The sequence below is a fragment of the Nyctereutes procyonoides genome, unplaced genomic scaffold (assembly GCF_905146905.1).
Source record: "Nyctereutes procyonoides isolate TBG_1078 unplaced genomic scaffold, NYPRO_anot_genome, whole genome shotgun sequence".
NCBI lineage: Eukaryota > Metazoa > Chordata > Mammalia > Carnivora > Canidae > Nyctereutes > Nyctereutes procyonoides.
In genome coordinates, this window is record NW_026575125.1 from 9,668,121 (window position 1) to 9,686,579 (window position 18,459).

The 18,459-nt window shown below is 42.6% G+C and overlaps 1 long non-coding RNA gene across 1 annotated transcript in view; it reads left to right on the plus strand.

Moving 5' to 3' along the window:
• The first annotated feature begins 1,815 nt into the window (after nucleotides 1–1,815).
• LOC129518758 (uncharacterized) overlaps nucleotides 1,816–18,459 on the plus strand; it is a 45,590-nt gene continuing 28,946 nt past the window's right edge. Inside the window, exon 1 of the long non-coding RNA XR_008666234.1 lies at nucleotides 1,816–2,051. This is a non-coding gene — a long non-coding RNA (uncharacterized LOC129518758). The remainder of the gene's footprint in view (nucleotides 2,052–18,459) is intronic.

An 18,459-nucleotide genomic window follows, 5' to 3' on the forward strand; every position in this document is an offset into this window, starting at 1 on the left:
CTTTGAAAATTAGGATAAGTAAACCTGATTAAAATCAACTTCTATACTAGCCAAAGGATAAAATTCTAGTGTTAATGGTTGAGCTCCAAGGCCTGATAAAAACCTGTTTCCTTTCTCTCTTCCTCATCTTCTGTTTGCTTCCTTTCTCACTGTCTTTTTTTCTGTGCTACTTCAACAGCAGCTAGGACTGGTTTTAGCTCCACGTTTAACCCCTTGTGTACCGGCCTTCGTCAGAAATCCTCAATCTAGGAGTAAGGAGCCAGGTAGGCTCAAGGCAAAAGGTATGCCTTAAGGCAAATTGTTTCCTTCTTGTTTTCTTCCCAAGTCACCTGCTGTTGATTTTAAATTTTTGTACAACTGGATTAACATTTCCTCTCCCACTTGTACATATTTCATGATCATTATAAGCAATTCATTTTATTATCCCCTTCAGCCATGCAAAATTAACTTTTTCAATTTGATTCATTTTGCTCATAAATACCACAATGAAGACTAGTTACCGAGGTCTAAAAATTGCTCAATTTTTATAAAAAGCTTGAGGGTAAAAATTAATATTCGTGGAGATTGCCCAGGGAAAGTGAAATCCATTGCTGACTCTAGATCTTCATGAACCCCAGGTTAAGGACCTTTGCGGTAACCGAGCATGTACATTAGTTATTACTGCATAACAAATAACCCCCCAATTCTCGGGAGCTTGCAACAACAAATATCTATTTTTTCATGCACTGGTCTCTGGATCAGCTACAGCTTGCTAGTACTCATCTGGGATTAGGAGGATTTGCCGCTTTCCCTCTTCCTCCTCCTCTTCCTCTCCCTCTGTGAAGACTGTGAGCCTTCCCCCCAGGTGGGTGTTCACATTTGCTCTCTCTCTTTAAAATAACAAACAAACATAAAGAAATAAAATCTTTAAAAATAAAATAAGATAAATAAAAACAGAGAGATCTAGGGTTTGAGCCATTATATAAGCATCTGATCCCAGCCATTATTCTTTGTTTTGTGTTTTGGGGTAATTTTTTAGCTCTGTGCCTTTCATCTTCTCATTATGGACCAATACTATTAGCTTGATTCTTCAGTTTTTCAAATATTCAGTTCCTTTCCTCTTACATCTGGCTTTGGAGTATTTCAGAGGTTAAATGGGGCACTTTCCATAATTGGAAAAATATACGGCAGAGGTTGGGGGTGCTGTAAGCTTAAGAATGCAAGGAGGTGACACTTTAGGTAATAATACAATTCATCCGGACACATGGTAAGTGCTGGCGAGATATCTATAAATATTAATAGGTTATCTTTATATTATGTGTCCGTTTTAGTTATTTGCCTTTTTCTGGAGTCTTCATGAATAATGATACTGACTGTGAGCCTGACCCTTTTAGATAAATGCTACACTATATAATTATATTTTAGAGATACAATATTATTTGAAAAGTCACCTCAATCCTATTCAGACGTATTGCATTATGTCCGGGACTCAAGATCTTTGACGAATGCAAACTTCAGTGACATTACTCATTACATTTAGTGGAGACAGGTTGGCTGTGGGCATATTTTTAGCTCCATTAGATACATGAAATTGGATTGTGCTTTTATGTTTTTGGATTTCCAGACCTTCTGTATCTTCTGAAATCCAAAGTCTGCTTATGGGGTAGCTTGAAAATATGTCTACAAATTCTCTGGTATTGCTTCCTTAAGAGGTTAAGTCTAATTCCTCTCCCCTTGAGTGTGGGCTGTACTTAGTGACTCACTTCTAACAAACAGAATGTGACTAAAGTGATGGTACGGGACTTCCAAGGCTGCGAGCTCGAAGTGTGGCCTCTCCTTGCTGTTTCTTTGATAGCTCATTCTCAGGGAAGCCAGCTGCCATGTTGTGAGAACACTCAAAGAGCCCTACGAGGAGGCCCATGCTGCAAGGGACAGGGGCCTCCTGTCCACAACCATGTGAGCACACCATCTTGGAAGCAGATCCATCAGCCTTCGACAGCCTTCAGATGACTGCAGCCCTGCTGATGTCCTAACTACAAAATCTCAAGACACCCTGAGTCAGAATCCCCCAGGTAAGCTGCTCCCAAATTCCCATCCCACAGAAACTGTGAGGTGGTAAGTGCCGATTGCTTTGAGCCACTGTTTTGGAGTAATCTGTGGGCAGCAAAGGATAAACAACACAGCTTACCACAGAACTTTGCTGCTGGAAACTCTCCTGAAGGATTTGATATCCACACCATGTGGTGTCTACCATAAGCAGAGTCTGAACTACACGGTGGGTTCACCGTGGTGAGGAAAACAAACCCGGAATCTGCTTTTGGGCAGCTTATCTTTGAATTCCACAAACACGGAGTGAAAGAAAAGGAGCCAAACGTTTGTGATGTTGAGGAAGTTACTTAATATCACTTGCCCTTGATTTATGAAATAGAGAATAATATTTACTTTGCATTGCTGTGAGGTTGAGAAATGACATTAAAGTACCTAGCACGAGTTGTCACTCGTAAGTGCTTGTTATTATTATTAGAGAGGTGGATTTTCACCACCAGCTTTTTTAATTTTTTTCCAGACTTCAAGTTAGAGCCCCTGCATGATGCCAAAAATGTCTCATCATTGCATGAGGGTGGAAAGCAGCATTGTCACTGCTGGTTTTGGAAAGTTAGTAACTTGACTAGGAAAAGCTCTCCACTGTCTTTCTCAAAACTGTTGGTTTTAAAACCTCTCAGGGAAATGATGGTGCCATGGTTTAGATTTGACTCAGCGCCTCTCATGAGCTGGATGTGAATGGATCTTCTCATTACTAATCATTTAGAATAATAAATAAGCAAAGTTTTCACTCTGGTGTGCCAACATATGAAGTGCCATCAGCCATTTTTTTTTTGGAAGGAAGGGGGGATGCCTGGGTGGCCCAGCGGTTTAGCGCCTGCCATGTGATCCTGGAGTCTTGGGATCGAGTCCCACGTTGGGCTCCCTGCATGGAGCCTGCTTCTCCTTCTGCCTGTGTCTCTGCCTCTCTCTCTCTCTGTGTGTGTCTCTCATGAATAAATAAATAAAATCTTAAAAAAAAAAAAAGGAAGGAAGGGGAATATTTCTTATGCTGGCCCATGCGTGTGATATTTTATTCCAAAGCAATCCTTTCATCATTTAGGTAAGTACATATCCACCATCCCATTATTTAATCCAAAATTGCAGGGGTTCCTCCTTGCCTTAATTATATTGTAGCTTCAACTCCCTGTCATCAGTTATATCGATTTCTTAAGCCGTTGAGACAAGGGGATCTGACACGTACCCACTTTATGCTCCTCTGCTCTAATATTCTGGGACTATTTTTCAAGAGAAAAAGCTCAGAACCTAAAGTTTAGGTAGACGATCAGCAATTTTAAGAGCCCGAATGTAGATAACTGATGTACAAGGTGAAAGAACTAGATGGCGATGAACAAGACAGTGGCTCTGACCAGAGAGCAGGATCCTTGGCTGCCATTTCCTTATATGCGTAATCGCGGCTCCTGGATTGCTCTGTTGTTATGGCAACCACCACTGTATATCACACTGAAATCTGGTATTGAAATGTACTAGAAGCACAAAGCATACATTTTTCATATTTTTCCCAAGTTCTTTTTTCATGGTTTCATGTAGCAATCCAACACGAAACATTTATTGGAGCTTTAAAAATCATAAATCCATACTCTCCCACTCTTGAGATTTGGAACTAGCTTCTATGACTGTAATGGCAGTTCCCCCATCAAACGGATCGAATACATTCAAACAATTAGACACTCTCTCAGAGGAAGGGGGGGCGGGGAGGGATTGCCCTTGGTGATCTTCCGTGAAGCTAATCTACATCCCTGTTCGCTGATAGAAGCAGAATTAGTCTGCAGATTCCAAGCTGCAGAGAGAGACAATGTGGGGAGATTTCAAATGAGGAGTTTTTGCTTCTATTCCATCAGCAACAGATCAATGTTGCAGTTCGTGCTGCTCTTTTTAATTCATGTGGTAAAGCCAGAGCCTTCCTGAATGAAGACTGGTTGCTCCTCTCTTAGAGCCGCCACTAGCTCCTTCTTATTGCGGCCTCCATGAGACACGCCCTTATCATCAGAATTGCTGGCATTCAAATAATGCGGAGAAGGCTGTAGATTAGAGTTAAATACAGAGCACTAAAACTGTTTTAAAAAAAGAAAACTTTCACCAAAAAAAAAAAAAAGAAAAGAAAAGAAAACTTTCAATAACCTAATTCAGGAACTACCAAGGATGCCTCCTAGAAAGAATTTTGCATTAAGCACTCCTATCAAGAGAAAGACCCACATCCATTTATCCGACACATTTAATTCACATTATTCCTCCTTCTCTAGGGAAAAGATTATATAACCGAAAATATTATAACACATGGAAGTAGGACACAGGAAAACCCTGTTGTCGAGTACATTGCTGACCTGATCTGAGTTTTTTGCAAACATTTCTTAGATGCAAACTTAACAGCTGTTTTCAATAATAATACTATTATAATACTCATTGCCAAGACTAGAGCATGTTGCTAAGAATTTGTAAAGAGATCAAAGATCTGGAGTTTTATTTTATTTTAAATTCTTACCCTCTATTTTTTTTTTTAAGATTTTATTCATTTATTCATGAGAGACATAGAGAGAGAGAGGCAGAGACACAGGCAGAGGAAGAAGCAGGCTCCATGCAGGGAACCCGACGTGGGACTCGATCCCGGGTCTCCAGGATCAGGCCCTGGGCCAAAGGCAGGCGCTAAACCACTGAGCCACCCGGGGTTCCCAGATCTGGAGTTTTAAATCTACTTTTTCAATATGAGAGATAATTTGCTGGTTGCAACATCCTTGCCTTGTGATTTTTTATTTTATTTTATTTTATTTTTATTTTTATTTTTGGTGGAAAAGCCATTGCCATCCACTGGACAATCGCGTTTTAGAAGACAGCTGGAGAGGAAGGAAAGATTTTTCTTCTAATAGCCGAACAGCCCTAAGCTCGAATTTGTAAACTTTGGAAATGGAAATAAAAGTAAAGGCTGAATGAATCAAAATGCCTTTGAGCCAGAAAGCGAGATAGGACGGAGGACAGAATGTCAGCTGATGTATTTTGCTTCCATTCTAGTACCATGGGCAGACTCCAGCTGCTCAGGGGCCTCTTGAAGGAAATGCCCCAACCAGAGGCCTTAGAGAAGGGGACGAGGCCATGCAGTTCCCAGTCGGGCCACTGTCGAGGAAACTGCTGACCTGGTGAGCTTCTGGAATGGATAAGCGGTGTGGTCAGGGCAAATGGCCCGTCGGCCTATACAGCTAGCATCTGACGTTCCTCATGAGGGGTCAGGCTTCTGATTAGGCAAGCTCTGCATTCCTCCTCGGTCTATTAAACCAAGGACTGTGCCTTTGGTACCAGGGCACCCAACCGTGATGCCAAGTCACAACCCATCAAGGCATATGCCGGACGGTGTATACTAGAACATTTTCATCATAGCCAGAAGGTCTGTTCTAAACACACAACAGGTGCTAAAAATCAATCAAGGTGATTGGGATGGCTTTGGAAATACGTCTTGAGATAACAGACAAGCTTCAAATGCTTCAAAGTACACGACACTGTAGAAATGAAACCTAATACGTTTTGGCGGCTGAGGGAAAATACACAGGGAAGTCAAGTAGAACTTATGGAATGTTTTTCAAAATTGGAAAACTGTACTCAACGAAGATGTGTGGCCCTTCCCCATGCCAGATACTGTGCTAGGTATGCGTCCCAAACCAAAGAGGCATACATCCTAGCCTCATGGTGTGTTCTAGAGAAGGCCAAACAACCACATAGGAATGAGCAGTATGGGTGACTTCTCTGGACCCCTTCTCGGAAACAGAGCATCGACACCCCAGCTGTTGGGAGTGTTGCCCAACTAACTGCTTTCAGCTGCCACCCTCCCCAGCAGCAAAGAACACTGCATCTGCCGTGTTTTTGCACAGAAAATCTATCCAAATATAAAATGAGGGATTGGGGTGCCCGGGTGGCTCAGTAGGTTGACCGTCTGACTTTGGCTCAGGTCATGATCCCGGGGTCCTGGGATCAAGTCCTGCATTGGGCTCCCTGCCCAGCGAGGAGTCTGCTTCTCCCTCTGCCTCTCCCTCTGCAAATTCTTCTATCTCTCTCTCTCTCAAATAAATAATTTTTTTTTTAATGATTTCCTCCCTTCTCTGTGACCTCTCAGTATTTTCAAGAGACACAAGCCATTGGGCAGCCAAAAGCACAAAGGAAAAATTCTAGGGAAGCAGTGATTAATGTTGAAGAGAGCGAGGTCGTAGTAAGGCAGGTTTTTCTTATTTGACATAGCATGGTTCTGTGAAATTTGGGGCTTGGGGTTGCAAAGGAAATGATGTTTACAGACCAAGTGAGTTCAGAAGGAAAATCCAGTGTTGGCTGGAAAAAGATTAGAGGCTCAGCCAGGGTAGCTAAAACAAGGCATCCTTATCCTTGTGATGGAGAAAGGTCTTTTTTTATTTTTTTAAAAAGATTTTTACTTATGTATTCATGAGAGACACAGAGAGAGAGGCAGAGACACAGGCAGAGGGAGAAGCAGGCTCCCTGCAGGGGATGCGGGACTTGATCCCGGGACCCCCGGATAACACCCTGGGCTGAAGGCAGATGCTCAACCGCTGAGCCACCCAGGGGCCCTGAACCCTGGTCTTTGCAGGAGGAATTTCTCCATTCTCTGGAGGGCAGTGCTGAGCCCAACACCAGAATTTTCTCTTCGAAGCAACTGCCCATCTTGTCTTTTGGTGCTTTACTGTGCTAGTGCTTATCCCAGAAGCTTGAGATGGAATTCAAAGCTTTCTGGTTTGAGCCAGTTCTGCAGGTCCTTGAACCCAGGAATGCACTCTCTGCTCCTTCCTGCGCCTCCATCTGCCTGTGAAGAACAAAGCCCGCAGGCAACTCAACGAAGTCTTCCCGCTGGAGGGAGAGAGCATCCAGTTCCCTGCGGGCCCCAGTGTGGCCCTTGGCCCAGCAGCACCGGCAGCCCCGGGGCCTGTGGCAACCGCACGACTTCAGGCCGGGCCCTGGGCTTGCGGAATCGGAGGCCGCGGTGTAACAGGAGCCCCGGGAGGTGCGTGCGCCCCAACAGGCCTGAGAAGCAGTGCTCTGGTTCAGTGGTCCTCGAAGTCGGACGTTGGGCAGACTCCGAAAAGCAAAGGGTGGGGATTCCTGGGTGGCTCAGTGGTTTGGCGCCTGCCTTTGGCCCAGGGCGCGATCCTAGAGTCCCAGGATCGAGTCCCGTGTGGGGCTCCTGGCATGGAGCCTGCTTCTCCCTCCTCCTGTGTCTCTGCCTCTCTCTCTCTCTATGTCTATCATGAATAAATAAATAAATCTTAAAAAAAAAAAAAAAGTAAAGGGTGACCTGTTGCACCGCAGATTGCAGGGAGCACCCCCGGCCTTTCTGATCAAGTAGGTCTGAGACGGGACCCAAGAGTTTGTGTTTCCAGCACATTCCCAGGTGCTGCTGACCAGCTCTGCTGTAGCTCCCTTCCCTCGCTGGTTGGGGAACCAGATTTCCTGTATGCCCCACACTCTCTGACCTCTCCAAGCCCTCTCCAAGCCCGAGTTTCTTTCTCTTTCTTTCTTTCTTTCTTTCTTTCTTTCTTTCTTTCTTTCTTCTTTCTTTCTTCTTTCTTTCTTCTTCTTTCTTTCTTTCTTTTTTTTTCTTTTTTAAGAGTTTATTTATTTATTCATGAGAGAGAGAGAGGCAGAGACACAGACAGAGGGAGAAGCAGGCTCCCTGTGGGGAACCTGATGTGGGACTCCATCCCAGGACCCTGGGATCATGACCTGAGCCGAAGGCAGACGCTCAACGGCTGAGCCCCCCAGGCGCCCCCCGAGTTTCTTTTCATATAACACGGAGTGATGCTAACTTCACTGTGACAGCTTGAAGACATTTTTAAACGCCCAGCACCTCATTGCCAGGCCTGGCCTCGGAATATGCTCCTCAACCTGGGATCCCCAGACCAGCAGCAGCAGCAGCAGCATCCCCTGGGAGCTCGGGAGACCTGCAGGCTCCGGCCCCACCCCAGACCTGCGCCATCGGAATCTGCAGTGTCCCCAGGCCCTCAGGGCAGAATTATGAGGGTGAAAGTCTGAGAGAAGTTCTACAAGTACGTGGGTCCTCACTTCACAGTTCTAGCAGACGGTACTGAAGCTCAGAGACTGGGGTTTCTAGCCCCAGATCTGGAATCGGAAGCTGGAACCCCTAAACCTCCCCCGGTGTTTCCACTCTCTCAAATGCCACATGCACCCCAAGGACTTGATTCCCCATCTCAGGCCGGAGAGCTCACCGTGACCCCTGCCCACGGGTTTGCAGCCTACTGGGGGGGGGCACCCAGTGCCCAGAACGTGCATTCTCAGCCAACTTGCCTCCTAAGCCGGGGCGCACCCAGAAGTAGGTACAGCCCGACAGGAGAGAAGGGCTTTCTATACCTGAGGGTTTGCTTATTTGACTTTGTGATTGTTTGCTTTGGGTCTCCACACTGAGGTGCTGCTCGAATCCTGGTGGGAAGGGATAGAAGCAAAAGCCACCCCGGGTGTAAAGAGCCCCACAGGGAGAGAAAGGAGACTCTGGGCTGCCAAGGAGAATGACTGGCTCGCAGGGAGAAACCGGGTTCTGCTAGAACACATGGTGCAGCTGAGTTCCCACCACAGAAGGCAGCCCCCTCAATGTTCTGGTGTGGGATTCTTTGCGAACCAAGTACTGTTTGGGAATCATTACCATTTGGAGCTCTTTTATTGTACGAACCAAACGAATCCTTCCTGAACATTCTGATGAACACAACAATACAGAAGTGACTTTAGCAGAGTTGGAAAGGCGGCGTGGCTTTTTTGCATACTTATGAATAGCGACATCTGAAAAATAATCTGGCAGGAAATAGAAAACAACCAAATTGATTCGATAATGAATAAAATTCTGGAAACTGTCACTCCTCCACAAGTTTATGGCTAATTTTGTCATCGAACTTTCTCTTCGACAGCTCTTATGCTGTGACTGAAAGAGTTCGCTTTCATTATATTAGACATCACGGAGCAGGACTACTTTGTTCTTTCCTTGAAGCTGAAGAAGCCTGGGTGCACGTAAACAAGCCATCGCCCCAAACGCTGTGGCTACAAGATTTACACTGTCCGTTAGAGTGGAGATCAGTGCAGTGCGATACTCACTTTATAGCTGGAAGAAGTTCAGAGATGGGAAGTAATTTATCTAAAGTCATAGCCAGTCCAGGCTGGGGGTATGCTTAAAACTTAGATCCCTAGTCTGAAGCCTCTTCATCTAAAGCATAGACGTAAAAATGATGAGCTCCAAGTAAGAGCTAGATTTTAAACTTTGAGTCTTGATTTCTTTCTTTTTTTTTTTTTTTTGAGATTTTATTTATTTATTTGATGGAGAGAGAGCACAAGCAGGGGGGAAGGGCAGAGGGAGAGTGAGAAGCAGACTCCCCAATGAGCAGGGAGCCCGATCCCAGGATCCTTGGATCGTGACCTGAGCTGAAGGCAGATGCTTAACCAACGGAGCCACCCAGGCGCCCCTGAGTCTTGATTTCTTTACTTAGCTATATTTTCTCCTCCCTGGCCCTTCAGCACTGACATCTCCTGAATATAGCACCAGGGTTATGTCCATGAAAACAGAAACAACATTGGGGAAAATGGATTTCAGCTAGGCCCTAATCAAAAGCCCACTTGTGAGAATTTGGCCTCCAGTTCAAGACTGGGGAGAGCCTCTTTGGATGAATCCACACCTCAACTCATTTAATGAATGAGGGATCTCAGAAATTCGCCTCCTCCCTCTCCAATCCCCAAACACACCTCAAGATTCAGGTGATGGGAAAAGCAAACAGTGACTGCTGGAGAGGATAGTGATTTTTGGCTAAGAAGGAAGGAGCAAGGGGGAATTTTCTGGGGTGAAAGTAATGACCATTTTCACCGGGGTTTGCATTAGGTGGTGTGGCATGGATTTGTCAAAACTCACGGAACGGTACACTGAAGATCTGTCTGTTTCGTTGTATGTGAATTTTACCTATAGCAAAACATTGGGTAATGAGACAAACTCCCAAGGAAAATATTTGGGATGGTGACAGGATTAAGAGCTAAATGTGTTAAATTTGCATTTTCATCAGCTGCGTCATCATCTTCACCAACCACAACGTAGGAAAGTCTTTAGACCATGTCCGTAGAGACGGGTGGGTGGAAGTAAGAAGAAACATGTATCTGAACTAGAAGATGCCTGTTCCGGGGCAATTGCCTTTCTGCCGGCACCGCCAGGAAACCAGACCTTTGCCCTGAACTGAGCAGGCTTCCTTTTGCAGTCAGTCCTCATGTAAAAATAATCCCTAGGGTTGTGGGGGTTGGGGGTGTGGAGAGTGAGGAAGCTGTAGACTAGCGGGAACTCTGTGGTGAATCCCTTGGAGAAGACCCCTCGCAGGCTGGTGGCAGTTGGGCGTCTCCAGGTCTCTGATGTCTTTCCCTAAGTAAATGTAGACATGGGACAAGAACTGGCAGGGAAGAGAGGCCCTGCTCCAGGATATAATCCATGGCATTATGGGTTTGGGAAAAATGATAAAAGTATGTGGGTAAAGAATAAATGTTATTAAAATTGTATTGTTTCAGGGTCTTTGCCCTCCTGTTCCCACTTTGAATCTCACTCTATATCCTCAGTTTACCAATGTGGCGTGCTTCTTCTACTATCATGCAAATTTCAAGCATAGAAAATACAGAGAATAATGTAACAAAGAGTAGTACATCCGTGATCCAGTTTTGGTGCATCTGGCTGGCTCAGTCCGTGGAACATGTGATTCTTGATCTCGGGGTGGTGAGTTGGAGCCCCACGTTGGGCATGGAGCCTACTAAAAAAAAAAAAAAGGATATTTCCATGATCCAGTCTTGTCAGATTACTTCTTTTTCTCTTTTTAAGATTTCATTTTTAAGTAATTGCTACACCAGACGTGGGCCTTGAACCCACCACCCCACAGATCAAGGGTCACATACTCCACTGACTGAGCCAGCCAGGTGCCCCAGATGACTTCTTTTTCAAGATTGCAGGCGTGTTTTATTTTTTGATCAGTGATTATTAATAACTAAATAGTTCAACTGAATCAGAGTTGTCCTTCTATTAACATTTACCCTCTTGACTTTTCCCTCACTTTTATGTTATATGCACTTGGAAGTAGGCACTTGGACATGGAAATTGGTAATTGGATAGTACTCCTGTTTTCCTAAACAGGTGCATATATCTGAATGAGTGACTGCTCTTAGCTTTTTTGATCTATAATTTATAGAGATTTTTTTTACTTAATAGAGTTTTTGTTAAAATAATGGAGACATACCTGCTTTTATATCTCTACAGACTCTACAGTCTGGTTGCTTTATAATTGTATTCTTTTCAGCTTTATGGGGATACAACTGACGTATAGCGCTAACGTCAAGGTGTACAACGTGATGAGTTAATACACGTATATATTGTGAGATGATTACCACAATAATATTAATTAACACCTCCATCACCTCACATAATTACTTTTTGTTGTTGTGATGAGAACACTTAAGTTCTACTCTCTTAACAACTTCCAAGTATATAGTGCCATATTGTTAACTGTAGTCACCATGCCATACATTAGATTCCCAGAAGTTATTCATCTTATAAATGTGAATTTGTACCCCTTGACCAACATCTCTCTATTTTCTGCACTCCCTAGCCCCTGGCAACCACCAATCGACTCTGTTTCCGAGTTTGGCTTTTTTAGATTCTGCATGTAAGTGAGATCGTACAGTATTTGTTTTTCTCTGACATATTTCACTTAACATAATGACCTCGAGGTCCACCCATGTTGTCACAAGTGGCAGGATTTCCTCCTTTCTCATGGCTGAATAATATTCCATTGTGTGTGTATATGTGTATTATATATCCATATGGATATTATATATATAATGTATATAATGGATATATAATGGATAAAGAAGATATTTCCACATGGATATTATATATATATAATTACCACAATAATATAATATATAATATATTATATTATTATAATAATATATAATGTATATTTATATAATACATATAAATATATAATATATAATTACCACAATAATATTTTTTAAGATTTTATTTATTTATTCATAGACACAGAGAGAAAGAGGCAGAGACACAGGCAGAGGGAGAAGCAGGCTCCATGCAGGGAGCCTGATGTGGGACTCGATCCTGGGTTCCCAGGATCACACCCCAGGCTGCAGGCGGCACCAAACCGCTGCACCACCAGGGCTGCCTTTACCACAATAATATTAATTAACACCTCCATAACCTCACATAATTACTTTTTGTTGTTGTGATGAGAACACTTAAGATCTATTATATATATATATAATATATATATATATATATGTATATAATATCCATATGGAAACATCTTCTTTATCCATTCATCTATTCAGGGACATCTAAGTTGTTTCTGTATCTTGGCTATTGTGAATAATACTGCAATGAACATAGAAGTTCAGATATCTCTTTGAGATCCTGATTTCATTTCCTTTGAATATGTACTCAGAAGTGGAATTGGTGGATCATATGGTAGTTCTATCTTTAATTTTGTGAGAAACCACCTGTTTTCCACAGTGGCTGCACCAAGTGATGCTCCCACCAACAGTACACAAGGGTTCGCTTTTCTCCATATCCTTTCCAACACGTGTCATCTCTTGTCTTTTCGATACCAACTATTCTAACAGGTAAGAAGTGATATCTCCTTGTGGTTTTGATTTGTATTTCCCTGACAATGAGTGATGTTGAGCATCTTTTCATGTATCTGTTGGCCATCTGGATGTCTTCTTTGAAATATGTCTATTAGGTCCTCTCTTCATTTTTTTAAATTGGATTCCTTGCTTTTTGCTATTGAGTGGTATGAGTTCCTTACATATTTTGAATAATAGCCACATGTTACAGCACTATCCGCAATTTCAAAATTTTAAATTGGAAATCTTATTTGTAATGTAAGTCAGTAGTTCTCCAACATTTTGGTCTTGGGAGTCATTTAGTCTTAAGAATCAATGAAGACTCCAGAGAGCTTGTCTTTGTATGGATTTTAGCAATTGGTGTCACCAAGTTAGAGATAAAGGCAGAGAAAACTTTCTGAATGCTTATGTATTAATTTATTTAAAAATCACAGTAACAAACCCAATATATGTTAACATAACACATTTTCATGGAAATAGCTATTTTCTTAAATAAAAAATTCATTGGGAAAATGGCATTGTTACAAACTTTTGCAATCTCTTTAATGTCTGCCTTAATAGAAGCAGCTGAAGTCTCATTTTTGCTTCTATAGTCAATAGATTCTGGAACATTGTTTTGCCTGGAAAATATGGAGAAAATCCAGCCTCCCACAGATATGTCTTTGGAAATAGAAGAAGTATATTAACAGCTTTTTCAGGTAGTTGTGGATGTTCTCCTTTGGTACTACACCAAATTGTGAAAAGTGGTATTTTCTTGAGGAAAATATGCATTATGAGATTTGAAACCATAATAATGATGTTTTTGTACATTAAAATTCATTGGTTTACCTTACATTTTGAATGAATATTTTACCCATGCATGATTTTGTAACATCATGTGTTGATCATGAGGGAAATATTATTTCATTGAGTTATGCAGCTCTTCCCTATACAGTATAGAATGAAAGCACACTCATTAGTACCACTGATCTCCTCAGAGGAGTCTTTAAGTGATGTGAAGCTGTCAAACCCATGGGGGCATATTCAAGTTTTCTAAAATTGTAACTGTCACTTGAAAACGGAAGCTCAAACTCAAATGTTATTATTGGCAGCAAATACTGTCAATTGTTTTCCTTAAACTGACAAGCCCGTTTTGTTCATTTTTGAGAAAATGTCTGTCTAATCCTCAACTCCGTAAAGTCCCTGGTTGTCAGTTAGCCTTTCAAGTTAAAATGGTGTCACATGAAAACAGCAGCTAGTTTATCTGGCAACTCAAATATTGGCACTTCAGTCACTGGAGTGCTTTTCCTTGAGACAGTATAGGAACATTGGTAGGCGGCAGAAAGGATTTAGACGTACTTCTCACTTGGTCACACAGAATTTAAGAAGATGTGTACCCAAGGGTTGAAAGGTAGTAAAAGTAATCATTTTACTGGCATTTGTATTTTCTGCGAGTGCATGGTGGTGAAAAGCACAATCCCCACTAGTACAGTGTGGTGCCAATGCCTCGATTCACATTCAGGTGCCAGTGGCTGTACTGCTCCCTGCCTTTGGTTGTTTTTTTTTTTTTTTTTTTTTAAGATTTTATTTATTTATTTGACACAGAGAGAGAGAGAGCGAGAGCACAAGCAGTTGGAACAGCAGGCAGAGGAGAGAGAGAAGCAGACTCCCCGCTGAGCAGAGATCCCGATGTGGGGCTCTATTCCAGGACCCCTGGATCATGACCCGAGCTGAAGGCAGATGCTTAACCAACTAAGCCCCCCGAGGAGCCCCTGCCCACTGCTTTATAGCACTAGTGCAAATATCAACAAGGTGAGAAGGGCAAATAACATCTTGGAGGCATTATGAGAATAGTTTTGACTTCACAGAACCCTTGGAAGGGTCTTGGGGACCCCCAGGTATCTGGGGACCACACTTTGAGATCCACTTATAAAGGCTCTCAATATTTTTTAATCTCCTTTAGGGAATTTTTTTTTCTTTTAGGTAAATTTGATATCAGAATTTTACATATTTAGCATTACAGATGAATTTAGCATTCTTTTATTCAGGAATTACATGTGTATATACATTGTAATGTGCTGGCAATACAATGGTGAGCAAAAAAGTCTTTGCCCTTATGGAATTTCTGTTCTGGGTGAGACAAGCTGTAATCCCATCATCAGGTAATTGTAAATGTACAGTTGTCTTAAGTGCCACGAGAACCACAGTTGGGCCCTTTGGCTTAAAATGCAGGTGGGAGGTTAAGACACAATGTTCCTAAGGACATAATGTTTGCCTTAAAACCTCAAGGGTCAATAGGTATGAGCAGGTGGAGGAGGTGGTGATGAGTGGTGAGAGAGTGTTCCAGGCAGCAGGATTAGCATATGCAAAGGTCCTGAGGCAGGAGGGAACTTGGCATGTTGCAGAAATGGGAAGCAGTTCTGAAAAGGAGGGAGGCTGATGGGAGATAACGCCAGAACGGAAAGTATAGATGAGAATATTTCATAGTCTCCACTAACATGTTGGCTTTTATGCAGAGAACAAAGAGATGCCATTGATGTGTTTCTAGAAAGGGTGGCTTAATCAAATTGGCATATGAAAAGATCACCGGTGCAGCAATGTTGAGAATCAATGGATGATGTCGGGGGGTCAGGCAGATGAATGCAGGGAGCCATTTTTCAGATGGGGAAGCTCAGAAATGTTGATGTTTGCCAAGAATTACACCACTCCCAGTCTTAAAAGTAGGATTTCCAGATGGTCTCTTATTTTTTCAGCTTCATTGAGGTATAATATAATCGACAAATAACATTGTAATATATTTAGCTTTGCTATTTTTTCTTCAAGCAACTAAATGATAATTCTGATACAGAGGGTTCCAGGTTTAGTGAGAGGGGTCATGGACCCCTCTCAGATTGTACTGACAACTATTAACCTTCTCCTTAGCAAGGTTCACATTTGTACATGCACAAAATTGATACCACGTTTCTAGAGATTTTCAGGTCTTTTGAAACCCATCCAGAGATTGCCCAAGACCATTTGAAACCCAAGGTTAACAAGGCTTATTCTAGGGACTTTCAAAGCCATCACTGGTATTAAGTCGTCACCGGTGGATTTTAAAAATAATCATTGAAAACACTAACCACTTTAGTTTTCCAGATTAAAAATGGGCTACTCTTCATAGAATTACCATGTAACCCAGCAATTCCACCCCTGGGTATGGGTTCCAAAGAACTGAAAGCAGGTGTTTAAACAAAAACTTCTACACGCATGTTCATAGCAGCACTATTCACAATAGCCAAAAGATGGAAACAACCCAAACGTCCATCAGTGGATGAATGGATAAACAAATTGTGGTCCAGTCATACAATGAAAGTATTTGGCAGTAAAAGGAAATGAGGTCCTGCTGCGTGCTACGACATGGATGAACCTTGAAAAGGTTATATTAAGGGAGAGAAGCCAGATACAAAAGGCCACGGGTCATATGATTCCATTGATATGACATGTGCAGAATAAATACATCCGTAGACAGCAAGTAGATGGTGGTTGTCTGGGACTGAGGAGGGAGCAAAGGGAATGGCTGCTTCACGGGTACAGGGTTCCTGTGGTGATGAAAATGCTCTGGAATTAGATAGAGGTGATGCTTGCATAACATTGTAAATGTACCAAAGGCCACAAAGTAGACAGTAATAGATGGACTTTTTAGACTTTAAACCCGAAGCACCATTCTTTGTATTTTTTTTTTATTTTTTATTTTTTCCCCATTCTTTGTATTTTGTTTTTTTGGCCTCTTCCCTGAGCTGCTCTGGGTCAGCTATTTCTTCCTTGTTGACTTTGACAGTGGTTCTCAAAGGTGGGGGTGGGGGAGGGGGTGGGTTGTTGTGACTCACAGGGGACATTCAGCGATGTCTGGAGACGGTTTGGTTGCCACAGCCTAATGCTATCTAGCAGACAGAGGCCAGGGATGCTGCAAAATATCCTACAATGCGCCGGACAGCCCTCACAGCAAAGAATTCTCTGACCCCAAATGTCAACAGGGCTAAGGCTGAGAAACTCAGGATTATAGTATAGATATCATCTAATTGAAAATGCCAATAACTACTTATTGTGGGCGATCTTATGGAGACAGCTCCCATTCTCTTGGTCTCTGTGGCTTGTGATGCCAGATGCTGAGACAGCCCCGAGGAGAGAGTTCTGGAACTCTATAGGGAAATCACAGACCTCAGCCTTGTGACTTACTGATTCCACAAAGGCTATATCCCATAAGGTCCTGGAGTGTGCAGCCATCTCGGAACAATAAATGCAAGTTAACCCTTCCATGTCCAGCCCCATGGATTCCGCATGCTGGCTGCCCGGCCAAGATGAGCAGATTAAGGAATCAGAATGCTTTTTACAGCATAAGAACAGCATGATCTATAATGGGAGGAAATGAGCATATTTATTATCATTTTTCCTTATCATTTCAATTATCCTCACTAATAATTGCATCGTCAGTGATTTCATTCTGAATCAAGGCTTATTTATTTATTTTTATTAATCTACTTATAGAAGGTTGGTCTTTTTATCTTACAAGGGAAACACTGGCTATATGGATCAGTTTCATTTTCTTGAATATTATTTGAATAGGTAAAAAACAAATGCTTTTAAAACAGGCATGATCTTGGATGAAAATCAGATCCTCCATCTTAAAAACCTCATCACTGTCTTTCTGGAAGGGAGCAAACCCATGCTACATAAAATGGCAAAAGATTCTTAAATATTCTCCTTATTATTCTGCAGAGAGACGACACGTTCAAAACACCCTTAACTACACTTACATTACTTCAGAAAATACCTTAGGGAAAACCTTCAGTAATTATTTACTTGCTGGATGATTTACTCTCTGAAAAATATGCTTGGTTTCTCCCTAGCTGCAGAAAAATGTTACAACTAGGAGATACCATGTTGAACACATTGTTTGACGATTCAGAGGTCACACCGGGGAGGGGGCTCATTATAGTTCCTCTATAATGGGTTTGCCAGATGCATCTGTACTCGACCCGGCAGTGGTAAACTTTCCAACAGGGGCCATCCAGAATAAATGGAAAAGTCATGTTCAAGGACAGGGGGCACTTGCTTATGTGAATTCACTCTTACTGAAAATGCCAGGAAATCAAATTCATATTTTTCTTCATCTAGGGCTCTGGCCAACCCTTTCTTTTCTTTGTTTTTTTTTTTTTTAAAGATTTTATTTATTTATTTATTCATGAGAGACACAGAGAGATAGAGAGAGAGACAGAGACACAGGCAGAGGGAGAAGCAGGCTCCATGCAGGGAGCCCGACGTGGGACTCGATCCCAGGACTCCAGGATCACACCCTGGGCCCAAGGCAGGTGCTAAACCCCTGAGCCACCCAGGGATCCCCAAGCCAACCTTTCTAATAACAGTGCACACTTCCGTGGGGCCACTGAGGCCAGGACTTCATATGTTTGAAACTGGAAGACTATTGCTACGATAGGAAGTGATGTATTTGAAAGAAATTAACAAATACACACAAGGGCGGGCATGAGTCTCTCAGCACGGAAATGGATTCTGTCCTCAAATGGTTGTATGGAAACATCTGTTTCAAACCATTCTGAACTAGGAAGAATGTGGGGACCATGGGGATCCTTGGGTGGCTCAGCGGGTTTAGCATGATCCTGGAGTCCCCGGCTGGAGTCCCATGTCGGGCTCCCTGCATGGAGCCTGCTTCTCCCTCCCCCTGCGTCTCTGCCTCTCTCTCTCTCTCTCTCT